General features: G+C 37.7%; 1 long non-coding RNA gene across 1 annotated transcript; it reads left to right on the top strand.

Moving 5' to 3' along the window:
• Positions 1 to 1,042: 1,042 nt before the first annotated feature.
• LOC132342816 (uncharacterized) lies at positions 1,043 to 1,285 on the top strand. The gene is made up of 2 exons (XR_009491335.1): positions 1,043 to 1,073; positions 1,215 to 1,285. It is a non-coding gene; the product is annotated as an uncharacterized lncRNA (long non-coding RNA).
• The last annotated feature ends 17,284 nt before the right edge of the window (positions 1,286 to 18,569 follow it).

The raw sequence follows: 18,569 nt of genomic DNA on the forward strand, positions 1-18,569 counted from the left end.
TAATCAGACAGCAGTTCTGTGAGGTGTTATCATCATTCCCATATAAAATGAGATGAAAAATTGAATCAGATGAAAGACTGGGGTTCAAATCTCAGATCTGTCTTACTGAATCCAAATCTAAGGTTCTTTCTGCTCTACCATACAGCAGTAAGCCAGAGTTCTTTTCAGCAAACTTTTCACGTTATAAGCTAAGATCTAATTGACTTTTCACATCATTTTCCATTTAGCTTTATTGAGATATAACTGACATATACCATTGTGTATGTTTAAGGTGTACAGTGTGTTTATTTGATACTCATATAGTTTTCAAAATGATTACCTCATTTGTGCTAGCTAACACCTTCATCATATCACATAATTACCATTTCTTTTTTTGTGGTGAGACCATTTAAGATTCAGCAACTTAGCAACTTTCAAGTATGTAATGCAGTATTATTTACTTTACTTAGCTATACATTGGATCCCCAGAACTTATAGCTTTTTAATTTTAATATGATTAAAAATTACACTGAATAGTACACTGAAAAGCTGAATATTTTCCCCAAAAAGTCATATAAATGGACAATATGTACAAAAAAGGTATTCAATATCACTAATTTTCAAGGCAATTCAAATCAAAACCACAATGAGATATCACCTCATTGAAATCAAGAAGACAAGAAATAACAGGTGTTGGTGAGGATGTGGAGAAAAAGGGGTCCTTGTGCACAGTTGGTAGGAATGTATATTTGTGTAGCCAGGATGGAAATAAGTATGGAAGTTCCAAAAAAAAAAATTAAGAACTATCATACGATCTGGCAATCCCACTTCTGGGTATATAGCCAAAGAAAATGAAAACAGGATCTAAAAGAGATATCTGCCCTCCTATGTTCATTGCAGCGTTATTTATCATAGCCAAGATATGGAAACAGCTAAGTGTCTATCAGTGGATCTTTTCACTGTAACTCCTGGATTTGCTTTAGAAATAATGCCTTAGAAGGTTTTTAGTTGATGATGTCATAAACATTAGTATTATTTCCTCTGTCAACTCTCACCCTCCCCCATTCCTGCTCTCAACTCTTAAAATCTCCATGGTGCATTTTTGGTTGTTTGCTTGTGTCTAACTTCTCTGGATTTCTTTTGATAATTTAATAGTCTTTATCAGTGTTTGCAGTGCCTCCTCATACATTACTATTTGTGAATTTCATTAACAAGTTATTTGCTTCCTCCTTCAGGTCATTAATGAAGATGCCAAATGAAACTCAATCAATCCATCAATCCCTGTGCCACCCCAGCAGCAAACTAGGTACTCAGAGTTTTATGATTATTTCTTGTTCGTGACTCTTGAGCCAGTTCCCAAATCAACTGAGAGTACTCATAGCCAAGCCAATTTCAATTAATTCTGGAAGGAGAAATTTCATGAGCTAAAGTAGCACCTGCTTCTCTAAAACTAAGATGGATCACTTACATTCCCTTAACCTACTAAAATGAAAATTGTGTCCAAGTAGCAATTATGGACCATTTCTCTGGTGATATTCAATCTTTTCTTTTTTGAATTTCTCTTTATTTCATATTTTTCTTGACCAGGAACTGTTTCTTAAATATGTCTGTTTTTCAGTTCCATGTTTAAAAACAAGTATAAATACATACATATGCTTTTGACTTTATAGGTTTATGTAGTAAAAATGGCATAATTTTTAAGTAAGCATTATGTAATAAAAATGTATAGGCTTTGGAGTCAGCAGTCTTAAATTTAAATCTCTGCTCCCCTACTTCTTAGTTGTAGGGTTTTGGACAAATAATAACTCCTCCTTGTCAATGCAAACCTCAGAATAATGTAACAGTGTAATAAAATTTATAAAAATAACAAAAATTTAGGGATAGTAATTCCTATCTTACTGTCTTTCAGAATTTTCATGAGGATTAGAATTGATGAAATGTAATAAATACTTAACAAAAAGTAGCCATTATTGAATTGAAAATTTTCCCTTCATTTACAGAGATTTCTGGAGCTATTCATGTACTCATATAATTGTGTTCCATAAATTAATTTGAAAGTAGTCAAAAGTCTAATTAGAAAAGAACAAGAAAATTTAATATGAAAAAAGATCAACTTCACTAGGAATTAATGAATTTCAAATTAAAAAAATGAGATTCTATTTCATGTTCACAAGACTTACAAAAATTTCATTGGCCAGGACTTATTTTCAAATTGGCAAAGATGTAAGGGGTAAAAAAAAATGCAGACACTGTTTATGAGAATGTGAAAAACTATCACTTTTCTAGGTGTTTTAAACTGTTCTCCAAGGTTGAATATCAGGATGATTTTATAAACTTTCAGTACTAGGGAATCTCAGATATATGTAAAGAGTTCATTATACAAGATGTTCACTGCAGTACTGGTTATAACTGTAAAGAGGTAGAAATAAATAACTTACTAGAATGGATAAATGGATGTATGTATCTATAGCATATTCATTACTGGACTTCTATGAGTTAGGACTTAACAAGGCTGCATGTGGTAGAGAACCAACTACTGTACCTTAACTGAAAAGAGATTTTGCTTTTCCCACTTAATATGAGGGCTTCCGTGGTGGCTCCAATGGTAAAGAATTTGCCTGCAATGCGGGAGACCTGGGCTCGATTCCTGGGTCAGGAAGATCCCCTGGAGGAGGGCATGGCAACCCGTTCCAATAATCTTGCCTGGAGAATCCCATGGACAGAAGAGCCTGGAGGGCTACAGTCCATGGGGTTGCAAAGAGTCAGACATGAATGAGTGACTACACACACACACACACACACACACACACACACACTATGAAGTCCAGAGGCAGGACTACCTGTAGCTGCTATGGTAGCTCCACAAGGCCATCAAGGATCTAAACTTCTACTTAGTACGATAATTTCTAGGTCCATCCAAATTGCTACAAATAGCATTATTTTATTCTTATTTATGGCTGAGTAATATTCCATTGTGTGTATGTATCACATCTTCTTTATCCATTCCTCTGTTGATGGACATTTAGGTTGCTTCCATATCTTGGCAATTGTAAACAGTACTGCAGTGAATATTGGGGTGCATGTATCATTTTGAATTATGGTTTTCTCTGGATATATGCCTAGGAGTGAGATTGCTGGATCATATAGTAGTTCTATTTTTAGTTTTTTAAGGAACCTCCATACTGTCCTTCATAGGGGTTGTACCAATTTACATTCCCACCAACAGTATAGGAGGGTCCGTTTTCTCCACATCTTCTCTAGCATGAGACTTTTTGATGATGGCCATTCTGACAGTGTAAGGTGATATCTTGTAGTTTTGATTTGCATTTCTTTAATAATTAGTGATTTTGAACATCTTTTCATGTGCAATTTGGCCATCTGTACATCTTCTTTGGAGAACTGTCTAATTAGATCTTCTGCCCATTTTTTTTCATTGGATTGTTTGTTTATTTTTAATAATGAGCTGCTTGAGCTGTTTGTATATTTTGGAGATTAATTCTGTGTTGGTCGCTTTGTTTGCAAATATTTTCTCCCATTCTATGGGTTGTCTTTTTGTTTTGTTTATGATTTCCTTTGCTGTATAAAAGCTTTTAAGTTTAATTAGGTCCAATTTGTTTATTTTGTTTTTATTTTCATTACCCTAGGAGGTGGATCCAAAAAGATATTGCTGCGATTTATGTCAGCCAGTTCTCTGCCTATGTTTTCTTCTAAGAGTTTTATAGTATCAGCTCTTATATTTAGGTCTTTAATCCATTGGGACTTTATTTTTGTGTATAGAGTTAGAAAGTGTTGTAATTTCATTCTTTTATGTGTTAACTGTCCAGTTTTCTGAGCATCACTTATTGAAGAGACTGTCTTTTTTCCATTGTATATTCTTGCCTCCTTTGTCATAGATGAATTGACCATTCTAGAGCAATCCCAAGAAGACTTTGCTCAATTGCATTAGCTAGAAATTTAACTGCAAGAAGCTTGGAAAATATTGTTTAATTTTTCAGGGCACATGAATATATTGAAAATAATATTATGTTTCTCTTAGAAAGAAAAAAGGCAAGGACATGCATCACGGCTCAGCAACTGGCAATGTCTGACCACTCTATTTAGCAGCTGGAAAAAAGAGAACTTTATTCGGATTTATCAATCTGGATAGACCTTAGAAGCACAATTTGAATGAAAAATCTAAGGAATAAATTGATGTTGAATTTTGTCAAAGGCTTTCTCTGCATCTATTGAGATAATCATATGGTTTTTATTTTTCAATTTGTTAATGTGGTGTATTACATTGATTGATTTGTGGATATTGAAGAATCCTTGCATCCCTGGGATAAAGCCCACTTGGTCATGGTGTATGATCTTTTTAAATGTGTTGTTGGATTCTGATTGTTAGAATTTTGTTAAGGATTTTTGCATCTATGTTCATCAGTGATATTGGCCTGTAGTTTTCTTTTTTTGTGTGGCATCTTTGTCAGGTTTTGGTATTAGGGTGATGGTGGCCTCATAGAATGAGTTTGGAAGTTTCCCTTCCTCTGCAATTTTCTGGAAGAGTTTGAGTAGGATAGGTGTTAGCTCTTCTCTAAATTTTTGGTAGAATTCAGCTGTGAAGCCATCTGGACCTGGGCTTTTGTTTGCTGGAAGATTTCTGATTACAGTTTCAATTTCCATGTTTGTGATGGGTCTGTTAAGATTTTCTATTTCTTCCTGGTCCAGTTTTGGAAAGTTGTACTTTTCTAAGAATTTGTCCATTTCTTCCATGTTGTCCCTGCCTTATGACCCAGCAATCCCACTGCTGGGCATACACACTGAGGAAACCAGAATTGAAAGAGACACGTGTACCCCAATGTTCACTGCAGCACTGTTTATAATAGCCAGGACATGGAAGCAACCTAGATGTCCATCAGCAGATGAATGGATAAGAAAGCTGTGGTACATATACACAATGGAGTATTACTCAGCCATTAAAAAGAATACATTTGAATCAGTTCTAATGAGGTGGATGAAACTGGAGCCTATTATACAGAGTGAAGTAAGCCAGAAAGAAAAACACCAATACAGTATACTAACGCATATATATGGAATTTAGAAAGATGGTAACAATAACCCTGTATACGAGACAGCAAAAGAGACACTGATGTATAGAACAGTCTTTTGGACTCTGTGGGAGAGGGAGAGGGTGGGATGATGTGGGAGAATGGCATTGAAACATGTATAATATCATATATGAAACGAGTTTCCAGTCCAGGTTCGATGCTCGATACTGGATGCTTGGTGCACTGGGACGACCCAGAGGGATGGTACGGGGAGGGAGGAGGGAGGAGGGAGGAGGGTTCAGGATGGGGAACACGTATATACCTGTGGCGGATTCACGTTGATATATGGCAAAACCATACAATATTGTAAAGTTTAAAAAAAAAATCTAAGGAATAGAACAACACCCATGATATAATACAGTTTATGCGATTTTTTTAAAAAAGGCTACACACAAAGTAATACGGTCTGTTGTTTATAGATGGGCTTCCCAGGTGGCTTAGTGGTAAAAGAATCCGCCTGCCAAGCAGGAGATACAGGAGACATGGGTTCTATCCATGGGTCAGGAAGATCCACTGGAGTAGGAAATGGTAACCCACTCCAGTATTCTTGCCTGGGGAATCCCATGGACAGAGGAGCCTGGTTGGCTACAGTACTTGGGATCGCAAAGAGTTGGACACAACTGAGTGACTGAGTATGCGTGCACGTTGTTTATGGATAGGTATATATGTATTAAAAATGCAAAAACATATCTGGGAAAGCCATACAACTTGGGAGAATAGGAGAAGGGAATAAAGCAGGGCTGGCTACAAGGGAGGTTTCAATTGTTTCTTTAATGTGTGACTTCTAAGTGAAAGTTCTAAAATTAAATAAAGTAAATAATATGAACAATTTCTGAAATTATATATTTAAGAGTTTGCTTCTACGTTATTTGAATTGAGTCTCATCTTCCAGGTGCCTAGCTGCAATGGCTTTCTGTTTTTGGAATCTTTTCTGTTCCAATCTTCTTAGATATAAAAGAATTGACCCTGAGGTGACAATTAATTAAATTGACATAATTATTTTCTGAGAATGAAATCTGTCATTTAAAACCCGTAGTAAATATTTTGAAAAAAAAAAAAAGAAACCATAAATAGGGATTTGCTCTTGGCAATCTATTAAAATATTTTCTTTCGTGTAAGAATGAAATAGTTCCTTATGTTATCCAATGCCCTCTGCATTATGAAATTCTTAGGGAGGAAATTACAAAGATGAAAACTAAATGGCATTTGATACAAGAATGCAATTGGGTCTTTTCTTAGTATTATATATTGTATTATAAAACTGTTATGAAAATACATTGTTACACAAAAGTGATAAATCTATAAAATTCTTTTCCAATTCTAAACCAAGTTTAGAGCTTAAAATATCTACTGAGCAATAATGAGATAATAAAGGCCAGCATAATAAAAAACTTTCATTTATGCTGAGATTTACCTTTATAATTTCTACAATTTGTTTATACATTTATTTGGTAAGCTTTGATTAAACATCTTTTATATATGAGGACTTTGCCAGATATTAGGAGTTCTGATACTACACAGTTATTACTCTGGCATTTAAGAAGCTAGTGGAGAACACGGACATGTAAAAAAAATGCCATAAAAGTATGAAAAAAAGTATAAAAAAGTATGAAAAAATGTTATTAACAGAATCAGAGACCCTTGACTACCACTGGGTGCTGTGCAGTGCTTAGTCACCCAGTCATGTCCAACTCTTTGCAACCCCATGCACTGTAGCCCTCTGTCCATGGGGATTCTCCAGGCAAGAATACTGGAGTGGGTTGCTATGGCCTCCTCCAGGGGATCGTCCCAATCCAGGGATTGAACCCAGGTCTCCCTCATTGCAGGTGGATTCTTTACCCTCTGAGCCACCAGGGAAGTCCATTGGATGGGATGATGGAAAGTCTTAATTTGTTTAGTTTCTGAATCAATCAGTCCAGACACCAGCAGGAAATATATGGCACACTCAAAGCAGGATAATTTGAGATTGGTTGCATAAAGGACCATTTTCAAAGTGTGGCCAGGAAATAAAGACACTGCAAGGCATAGTGGGTGTGTACCACCTTTAAGTTCAATGCGAGAAGGGAGAAGAAGTGGTCAGTCTCCTACCCCCCCAGACCTCCTGTCAAGGCTCTCCATTCTGAATGTAACCAGAAGTCACAGGGCCTGGCCACTGATAGGTGTGCTGCATGTAGGTGACCCTTTTAGGAAAGAAAGTTGGTGGGGAAGTGTGAAGATGGGGTGAAGATGGGGCAAATAACAATACCTGGTCATATGGTTTTAGGTGGCTTTAGACAAATATGAAGCTCCCTGGGAAATTTGCAGTGGGGGAGATAGGCTGTAGGTGGGCTAGTCTGGGTCAGGATATTGTGCACAATTGTGAACAGAAAAATGAAAGAGAAACTTTTGTTTCTGGGTTTAATGTGGCTGAGATTTAGGGAGTGTATTGTGTACTGGGATGTGTTAGCCTCATTAGGGAAGACAATCTCTTATTTCCGTTCAGGGTGAAATATGATGTTGAAATGAAATGGTCAGATTCTCTGGGTGATTATGAAGTGTACATTCACTTTATGCCATGGTACTATAGAATATTATACTATAGATTTTAGTTCTTTCTTTTTTAAAAAAAATTTATTTATTTTTGGTTACATTAGGTCTCAGTTGTGGCACATGGGATCTTTCATTGTGGCAGGGTTCTTCTATTTGCCACACGTGGGCTTAGTTGCACTGTGGCATGTAGGATATTAGTTCCTGGATCAGGGATAGAACCCATGTCCCCTGCACTGCAAGGCAGAGTCTTAGCCACTGGGCTTCCAGGTAAGTCCTTCAGTTCCCTTTCTTTGGCCCCATACCTGAATTCTATTGATAAGTTCTTGTGGTGAGTCTGTTAACTGTTGTAATTTCAGTATAATGATGTAATGATAAATAGAAAATATGTCAGGAAAACAGTTGTAATACTAAATGACAATATCTGTGATTTCTACTAGTGACAGAGACAATTGAACAAAATGTTAAAATTGACTTGGAGGCTAACACAAATTGAGATGTCATTTTTCCCATATAAGTTTGTAACTACTGGTAGTCTGTGGACCTCACATTAAAAGGTCCCATTTTAAAACTCATTTGCAATATCTTTGAACATATCAACTGAATTTTGCAGTCATTCAATTCATTAAACAGGATGAATGGATGTCTTATGCCAAATATTGTGCTAAGGAGATACATACTGAGGGAAGTTTTTCTTTTTTAACGCTTCAAAATTCTGTGGAAAAATGCAATTATTCCCAAATGACTAGTCGCAAAGCATTAGAATACAATAACTAAAGATTTCATCTACTACTTCATTGAGGTAATTCGTAACACAGAGTGATACTCATAGAATCATATACCGCATTTAATGTAATAAAAAATACAAACTGCTAAATTGCTACAGTGTAAAATATAACCTTTTTTATGACAGAAGTTTAGCCAATTATAGTCATTTTTAATTCTTACAGTTGGACACAAGTCATGCCTTGTTTCAGGGACTAGGCTGCAAAGATATTATTAATATCTTCCATTAAATGTTGTTACAGATATATTACATTTAAACACTTTTTGTTGAACTAAAATGTAAATAAACACAAGTGCACATGACATAAATGTCCAATGAAATTTCACAAACTAAATATGCCCAAGAAGCAGAATATGAAAGTGCTCCGGAAGCCCCTTGTTACTCCTTCCCAGACAGTGGACCCTCCTCAGTGTCCTTGACATCTAACAGCATGCATTCATTTTTACCACCATTGATAGGGGTTTGGATAATATGAATGCTATTGTTCAGTCGCTAAGTCGTGTCCGACTCTCTGCAACCCTGTGGACAGCAGCACACCAGGCTTCTCTGTCCTTCACTCTCTGCCAGAGTTTGCTCAATATGAGCAGTAGTGAGCCTTCTAATGCATATCTTTTGGTAAATATATGTGAACACTTCTATTGGGTATATACCCCGGACTGGAATTACCGAGTTATATAAAATGGGTAAGTTCAGTGTTAAAGGATACTTCTAAATATTTTTCCAAAGTGATGGTAGCAATTTATACATCTACCAGAGGATCTTGATTGTTCCAAATTCTAGTTAATACTTGGTATTTTCTATCATTTTAATTTTAGCCATTTAAATGTATGTAGTACGTTGTTTTGTGGTTTTAATTTGACTTTCCATTATGATCAGTGAAGTTTATGATCTTTTCCTATGTTTATTGCTCATTTGGCCCCTTCCTTTTTGAAATATCTGTTCAAGAATTTGTCTTTCTATCCAGCTTTCCTCATTATTAGTGTCCTTTGTTGGTTACATGTATTGCAGGGATCTTCTGTCTTCTGTGGGTTACCCTTTACTCTGTTAGTAGTAAATTTTGGTGGAAAGATATACTTAATCTTATTACAGTCCAATTTATCATTTACAAATTTATGGTTAGTACTTTTGGTGTCTTGTTAAAAAATGTTTGCCTACATTTAATATCATTAAGATATTCTAGGGAATTTCTTGGTAGTCCAGTGGTTAGGACTCCATGCTTCCACTGGAGAGATCCTGGGTTTGATCCCTGGTTCTATTTCTGCTTTACTGACTATGCCAAAGCCTTGGACTGTGTGGATCACAATAAACTGTGGAAAATTCTGAAAGATATGGGAATACTGGACCATCTGACCTGCCTCTTGAGAAATCTGTATGCAGGTCAGGAAGCAACAGTTAGAACTGGACATGGAACAACAGACTGGCTCCAAATCGAGAAAGGAGTATGTCAAGACTGTATATTGTCACCCTGCTTATTTAACTTATATGCAGAGTACATCATGTGAAATGCAAGGCTGGATGAAGCACAAGCTGGAATCAAGATTTCCAGGAGAAATATCAATAACCTCGGATATGCCGATGACACCACCCTTATGGCAGAAAGTGAAGAAGAACTAAAGAGCCTCTCAATGAAAGTGAAAGAGGAGAGTGAAAAAGTTGGCTTAAAGCTCAACATTCAGAAAACTAAGATCATGGCATCTGGTCCTATCACTTCATGGGAAATAGATGGGGAAACAGGGGAAACAGTGTCAGACTTTATTTTGGGGGGCTCCAAAATCACTGCAGATGGTGATTGCAGCCATGAAATTAAAAGATGCTTACTCCTTGGAAGAAAAGTTATGACCAACCTAGACAGCATATAAAAAAGTAGAGACATTACTTGTCAACAAAGGTCCATCTAGTCAAAGCTATGATTTTTCCAGTAGTCATATATAGATGTGAGAGCTGGACCATAAAGAAAGCTGAGCACTGAAGAATTGATGCTTTTGAACTGTTGTGCTGGAGAAGACTCTTGAAAGTCCCTTGGAGTGCAAGGGGATCCAACCAGTCCATCCTAAATGAAATCATTCCTGAATATTCATTGGAAGGACTGATACTGAAGCTGAAACTTCAATACTTTGGCCACCTGATGTGAAGAACTGACTCATTTGAAAAGACTCTGATGCTGGGAAAGGTGGAAGGTGGGAGGAGAAGGGGAGGACAGAGGATGAGATGGTTGGATGGCATCACCGACTCAATGGACATGAGTTTGAGTAGACTCCAGGAGTTGGTGATGGACAGGGAGGCCTGGTGTGCTATAGTCCATGGGGTTGCAAAGAGTTGGACATGACTGAACAACTGAACTGAACTGAACTGGGGAACTTTGATCCCTCAAGCCACAAGGCAAGGCCAAAAAATAAAGATGTTCTATATTTTCCTCTAAAATCTTTATTATTTTAGACATATATATAGGTCTGCAGTTCATCTTGATTTTATTTTCAGGTTTATTTGAAGTAGCTAACAGAATATATATATTTTTTTCCATATGGATGTCTAATTAACCTAGAACCAAATAAAAAAAAAAAACTCCCCATTGTATCTCATGTAATCATAGAAGTCTATTTTTGGACTCATTCTGTTCCACTGGTTATTTTATCTATCCTTGTGCTAAAACCGCACTGTCTTAATTACTAGAGCTTTAGACTGAGCCTTCATATATGGTAGAATAAATCCTCTGGCTTTGTTCTTTTTCTTCAAGATTTCTCAAGTGCACTACTCTTTAAATCAGACAGAATAAAAAATTCTATTTTCAGAGGGTGGAGCAGTCCAGACTAGACAACTATTTGGATGAAGAATTATATCAGCAGGCAGATAATCATAGAGAATCCTTTACATCTAAGAGGGAATCATTTCTGTAGAAATCTGTAACCAGAATTGAGATAAAGTGATATAACAGGGAACTCACAGACTGAATTAAAATTTGGTGGAAAACGCAGTACTCACTAGGTCTCTGATTCAGATCCAGCAAATATTTACTTAGTACATACTATATGCCAAGTGAGAGTCTGCATTTCTGCAGCAACCGATGATTGACTTCACTAACTTCTGTGATCCCCAATTTCCTCTTTTGTAGGGTAAAATATTATAAAGATATATTCTAATATCCCACAGATTATATCCTTGTCTCATAAAGTGATTAAATAGTAGACTTAAGCTATATAAACTGACTCTGACCACCGTGGAATTTGTTAGGGAAACACTGGATGACTCACAGCATCAATGAAAGGTTGAAGAAAAAGACATTAAGAAAGACGAGAGTCAAGATAGCTTAAGTGGAACTCTCCTGGTGGTCCAGGGGTTTAGATTCTGTTCTTCTACTGCAGAGGACTTGGGTTCAATCCTTGGTTGGGAAACTAAGATCCCATATGCCTTGTGGAGAGGCCAAAAATTAAAAAAAAAAAAAAAGATAGCTCAAGAGAAGGCACTTATGGAGAAACTAAGTTCCCTAAAAACAGAGCCTGAGGCAAGATTTAAATGACAGTAATTTAATGCAAGTTCAAATCCCAGGACAGAGAGAGAAAAAGGAAGTGAGGCTGGAAAGGATGGGGAACAAATGCAAAGTGATGCATTACTGTGTGGCCACTGTTTCACGATGAATCACAGTTGGTCACTCAGTAGGTACATCCACTAAACTGTGTGGAACGGATGGCTGGACACACTGCACAAAGCAACTGGGCTCCAGTCTTAGGCGGTAAAGGCAGAGGAAATTTGCCTGTCAGCTCCATTCCATCTCTAATCTCCCACTGGTCAAAAGGTAGAGGAGACAGCTTCTCTACTCTTCTAGATTGGATCACCCAGTCCCTTCATCTTGTCCTCCAGGCCCTGGGACTTAGGCTTCATCTGAGCTCAGGAAGGTCAAGAGGACCCAGAGCATGAGGCAGTGGGGCCATGTGCCCTGCATGGAATGAAGATCCTGGTAGCAACTGAGGTGGAAAAAAGTAACCAGAAGCCTAGAACATAGATCAGGTGGGAAGAATCTTAATGAGGTACATATGATGGATCCTAAATATATGAACTTGGTAGGCAGCAATTCTTCAAAGTAAGGGTTGCAGCATGGACAAAAATCAAACCAAGTTAAGTAACAAACAAATATAGTCTTTTGTTTTTGGCTCATCAAAAGACTGCTCTTAATAGCTAAAACAAAACAAAAAACCCCAACAAGATTGAGTGATGGTAACGATTTGAAGTAGCTGTAACTCTTACATATTGATGTGAGTGTAAAATGGTACAATCCTTTACAAAAGTTTGGCGGTTTTCTTTCCTTTCCTTTTATTTTTCATTGAAGTGTAATTGACCTACAACACTATGTTAGTTCCAGCATGGTATACAACATAGTGATTAGAAATTTCTATCCATTACAAAATGATCATTATGGGAAGTCTAGTTACTGTCCGTCCCCATACAAAGTCATTACAATATTGTTGTCTATATTCCCCACCCTGGACATTTGTTCCCCATGACTCATTTATTTTGTAACTGGAAGTTTGTACCTCTTAATCCCCCTCACCTATTTCACTCATCCCTTTTCTCCTCTCACCTCGGCAACCACCTGTTTGTTCTCTGTATTTATGAGTCTGTTTCTGTTTTGCCATGATTGTTAATTTGTTTTGTTTTTGCTGCTGCTACTGCTGCTAAGTCGCTTCAGTCGTGTCTGACTCTGTGCGACCCCGTAGACGGCCTCCCACCAGGCTCCCGCGTCCCTGGGATTCTCCAGGCAAGAACACTGGAGTGGGTTGCCGTTTCCTTCTCCAATGCATGAAAGTGAAAAGTGAAAGTGAAGTCGCTCAGTCGTGTCCGACTCTTAGCAACCCCATGGACTGCAGCCTACCAGGATCCTCCGTCCATGGGATTTTCCAGGCAAGAGTACTGGAGTGGGGTGCCATTGCCTTCTCCAGTTTTGTTTTTAGATTCAACATAAAAGTACAGTCATATAGTATTTGTCTTTGTCTGAATTATTTTACTTAGGACAATGTGTTCTAGGTCCATCCACGTTGTCACATGTGGCAAGATTTCACTTTTTGTTTATGGCTGTGTAATATTCCATTCTAACTCCCTCCCCACCACCCCCATATATCACATATCTTCTTTATAAATTCATTTCTTCATGGACATTTGGGTGACTTCTGTATCTTGGCCATTGTTTTCTATGCTAGTCTTCAGGTTGTTTTCATTGATAGTTGCTCTATAAATAGTTGTAATTTGGGTGTGCCCATGGGAAGAGGTGAGTTGGGGCCTTCCTCCTCTGCCATCTTGGTCATTCCTTTGTGTTTGTTTCTTGAGTGTATATTGACTGGTGTGTGCTCCATTGAAACTGGCAGTTTCTTAACCTGTTAAATATCTATCTACCATATGACCCAGCAGTTCTATTCTTGGTTATTTTTACCTAAGAAAAGTGGAAATATATGCTCACAAGAGGTTTACACACAAACGATCACAGAAGTTTTATTTATGATAACCAAACTCTGAAAATAACAACAGATGAATAGAGAAATAATCAAGGTATTATTACAATGGATTACTACTCAGCAATAAAGAATGAACCACTGATATGGTTAACAGCATAGGTGAATGTTAGAATAATTAACTAAGCGAAGGAGACTAGAGACAAAAGAGTACATATTTTAAGATTCAGAACAGGCAAAACTAATCTGTAGCCATACAAGTCAGAATGAGTGATTCTCTGGGATAGAGGAAAGGATTGACTATATTGGGGCATGTGGGAACTTTCTGGTCATGGAAATGTTTTATACCTTGATTGAAATGGTAGCTGCATGGTTGTGTACATGTACCAAAACACGTTAAGTGTGGGTACGTTTTATTTAAAGCAAATTATAACTCAATAAAGTTGATTTAAAAATACTGCTCTTAAACATGAGTCAGTCTACTCTACACTGTAGGACAATCTACTCAGAACGCTGGCCACTAATGCCAACTGAAAAAGTCTGTCTGCCTGGTCTTCTCATTTGTCTTTATCACAGATTGAGGGCAGGAGGAAGGGCTGATGTGCACGGCACTTGCCTGATTTCCTTTGCCCCGTGACCGTTCATCTATGTACTGCAGTTTTGTTGAACTCAGGCAAACTGCTCCTCTCATTGCCCTGTACTGAATATTTGGGGTCATGAAAATTTCTGAAAGACTATCGTCTCCTGTGCACAGTACTTTTAAGTTTCTTTCTGACTTGTCTCTTGCTTATTAGCAGTTTTCTTTCCGTCTTTTACACCATCTTAAACGTGTTGTATCATCATCAGTCCTCCCTTTTTTTAGCCTTGTTTTTCTTAGCTTTAAAATCCTCCAGTATATTTTGAATGGGAGACACTTGGAAGGGACTGAGGCATAAACAGGAGAAAGAGAGTCTCCCAGGATAGGGATAGCTGCCCCATTTTATAACTGAGCCTGGTTTCTGAGTCTGAATCAGAGATAAATAAATGGAGATCCAAACCCCTCTCTGTGGTGTGTTTGCTATGAGAGATCATTTGCAGGGTGTCTTATCTCAGCTCTCTTGGATTGTTGAGATTTTTTCTACAGATTCTGGTAATGGCTTCATTCTCACTCTCAGTTTCCAGGCTTCCTTTGAGTTCTGATGTCTTTCTGAGTCTTTATAAGTAGCATATTTTGAGATATTGATATATAGGCTGCTAACTAGATGCAATTTTTACACTGGCAAATACACTTTCATTTACTTTTTAAGAGTCTCTTTAAGGAGGGTGACATTCTTCAGCAAGATTCATTCTAACCTAAATGTATGCTGGCTGCTCTGGGTCTTCACTGTGAGTAGCGGGGGCTACTATTTTGTCAGCTTGGAAATCTCTACTTGTGCTTGCCGGCTCTCTCACTGTCATTTCTAATCAACCTGGTACTCCTTTCAATGCCTGTATCTGTGTAATTACATTAATAGGATGATGTCCTAGAGGATTTCATCTATGTTCTATCTTGAAAGTGAAAAGTCTTGTAAGTCCCTATTTCTCATGAAGCCACCTTCAAAGGAATGATCATATGCACATTTTCTTAGACTTTATCAGCTTATAAAACATTGCTACAGTGAAACTGATACTACCTTCACTTTGCAGAGGAGTAATTGGCTTTCTTTGAAAAATCTAACCCAATTCTTATTTTAGATAAAAGGAAAGTGTATTTAGAAAAGTGTATGTACAGGTGAAATGTAGAAAGATGTAGGTAAAGTTGAGTTTGAACATACGGAAAAGTGGACGTTTCACCAAATTCTTTAACCCCTAGAGAAATGTTCTCCAATTTCAAGATGTCAGGTTCGGGGATTTCCCTAGTGGTCCAGGGGTTTGCCTGCCAGTGCCGGGGACACAGGTTAGATCCCTAGTCCAGGAAGATTCCACGTGCCTTGGGGCAACTAAGCCTGTGTGCCACAACTATTGAGCCTGTGCTCTAGAGTCCAGGAGCCACAACTGCTGAGCCCATGTGCCACAATTACTGAAGCCCATGTGCCTAGAGCCCTTGCTTCTTAACAAGAGAAGCCAGCACTGTGAGAAACCTGTACCCCCCAAAATAGTAGCCCCCACTACTCGCAGTGAAGACCAGAGCAGCCAAAAAATAAAAAAGAGAGAGAGATTTTAGGTTCGGCCCCAGAGCTAGAGGATTAGAACATCTGTGATTGGTGACCTTCCTAAGCCATGAGGCTTTTGATGCACATGTGTCTAATCCACAATTTGAAATTTAACCCATAGTTAAATGATCCAGCGGGAGTGAGTTCTATCATATGCAAATTAGAAATGGAGTATTTCTATTCATGGCTCAGTCAATATTGTGAAAACTCAGCATTTTTATTGTATAATAAAATGATAACATATTTTCTCAGTAAGCACACTTAGTGAAGAGTTCCAAGAATTAAGAATAGTAAACGATGTCTGTATTCGATTAGGGCTGATATGTCCATGAAGTCCATGCATTTTAAACTGGGAGAAAAATGCAACCATGAGCCTTTTTGTTTTTACTTAATAAACTTTTGTATTTCGCAGGAGTATTTATCTGTTTTCCCTTAGTTTTCTTTTTTTGTAGCTGAAAGTGGAATGTAATACGGGACAGTCTGGGCTGGTGAAAGGTAAGGCAGGAAGTGAAACTAGAGAACTGAGATGTGATCTATTGTGAAGCAGTATAAACCATAGAAACACTACATTCAAGACATTTGGAACTACCCTCATTTAGGATGAATAGCACTGTCTAAATTCCTGAAAAAATAGCTCCATAATATCATAAAGACAAAAACTGGTTTGTACAGGATGGTCTAAAAGAATATAAAAGTTTAAATAATGTTCAGGGTCATCTGGTAACAATGTTTCACTTGCCTTATTACATTTTTGAAAACAAAACAAAACAAAACAAAAAACCTTCCTAAATAAATTCTGTTAAGGTGTAGATCTAAAGAAAGTGAAGAAAAATGCTAAAAGAGAAGAAAAAAAGCTATTTATGCAAAAGGAGATCCAACCAGTCCATTCTGAAGGAGATCAGCCCTGGGATATCTTTGGAAGGAATGATGCTAAAGCTGAAACTCCAGTACTTTGGGCACCTCATGCGAAGAGTTGACTCATTGGAAAAGACTCTGATGCTGGGAGGGATTGGGGGCAGGAGGAGAAGGGGACGACAGAGGATGAGATGGCTGGATGGCATCACTGACTCGATGGATGTGAGTCTCAGTGAACTCCGGGAATTGGTGTTGGACAGGGAGGCCTGAGGTGCTGCGATTCATGGGGTCGCAAAGAGTCGGACACGACTGAGTGACTGATCTGATCTGATGCAAAAGCAATGGCAGTTTTGCTGCTTTTCTTTATACAACAGTTAAGGGTATCATATGCCAGTGATCTACTTTGGAAAATCAAATGAGACAGATTCCGATGCGGATGTGTTTTGGAGGCCTGCAGTGGGACACTCAGCTGAATTTCTGCCAGTTTTTGATACCAAATTTTAGAAACTGAGTTTCTCCAGAAACTTACAGGAGAATGCCCCAGTGACTATGAATGGTCCTTTTGGATGATCAGAAAACATGATTGAGGTTTTGCTGACAGGATTCTTAATTTCCATTTATGATACACAGAATAATAGGAATATTATAGCAATAATGAGTTTTAGATATGAACTTGGTGCCAGCCACTCAAATAGGTGCTTTAGTATACATCCTCACATTTAACCATTGAATTAGTCCTATTATGTATGTATATATTATTATTCCAGCTTTACAGCTGAGGAACTGAGATTTAAAGAGATCAATAAACTTACCCAAGATATAATGGCTTAGTTAAGTGATAGCACTAAGACTGGAACATGTGTTTTGTTTTATTTTTTTTAAACATTTTCATTTTATATTGTAGTATCACAGATTATCAATATTGTGGTAATTTCAGGTGAATAGCAAGGGGACTTAGCCGTACATATTGGAACATGTGTTTTTGAAATTCAAATTCTGACTTTTAATTGCTCCATTAGACTCTTACTCTGGGTGTGTGTATGTGTATCAACGTATATGTGTGTGTGTATATATATATATATAAATGCTGTTCTCTGTTGTGCAACTTTTTAAACGTGTTTATATGTTTATTTTTGTTTTTTACTGCATTGGGTCTTTGTTGCTGTGCATGGGCTTTTTCTCTAGTTCTGGCAGTGGGAGCTGCTCCCGAGTTGCAGTGTGCAGGCTTCTTTTGTGGTGGCGTCTCTTGTTCTGAAGCACAGGCTCTAGGCACACTGGCTTCAGTAGCTGTGGCACATGGGCTCAGCAGTGTGGCTTGAGGGCTTTAGAGCGCAGGCTCAGTAGTTGGGGCACACGGGCTTAGTTGCTCTGTGGCATGTGGGACCTTCCTGGACCAGGGATTGAGCCTGTGTCTCCTGCATTGCAAGGTGGAGTCTTAACCACTAGACCACCAGGGAAGCCCTATATACATATATTTATATCTATATTTATGTGTTTGCATTTATAGTTATAAATAAGCATTATGTTTCTTTCTATAATCTTGAACCATTTGTGCTAGCCAGGTGGCAGAAAGCATAGCATTTTTTTCCCGCCCAGAAAAAAGATGTTCACAGTTCCTTGCAAGAGACTGTGGAAAATCAAAAAGAAACTCTTGAAAAATTTAGCATGATATTTGAATGAAGTTACTTCAATATTGGCATCAATGTAGAATGTAAACTTTGTGAGGGCA

Source organism: Bos taurus, chromosome 18 (genome assembly GCF_002263795.3).
Source record: "Bos taurus isolate L1 Dominette 01449 registration number 42190680 breed Hereford chromosome 18, ARS-UCD2.0, whole genome shotgun sequence".
NCBI classification, from domain to species: domain Eukaryota; kingdom Metazoa; phylum Chordata; class Mammalia; order Artiodactyla; family Bovidae; genus Bos; species Bos taurus.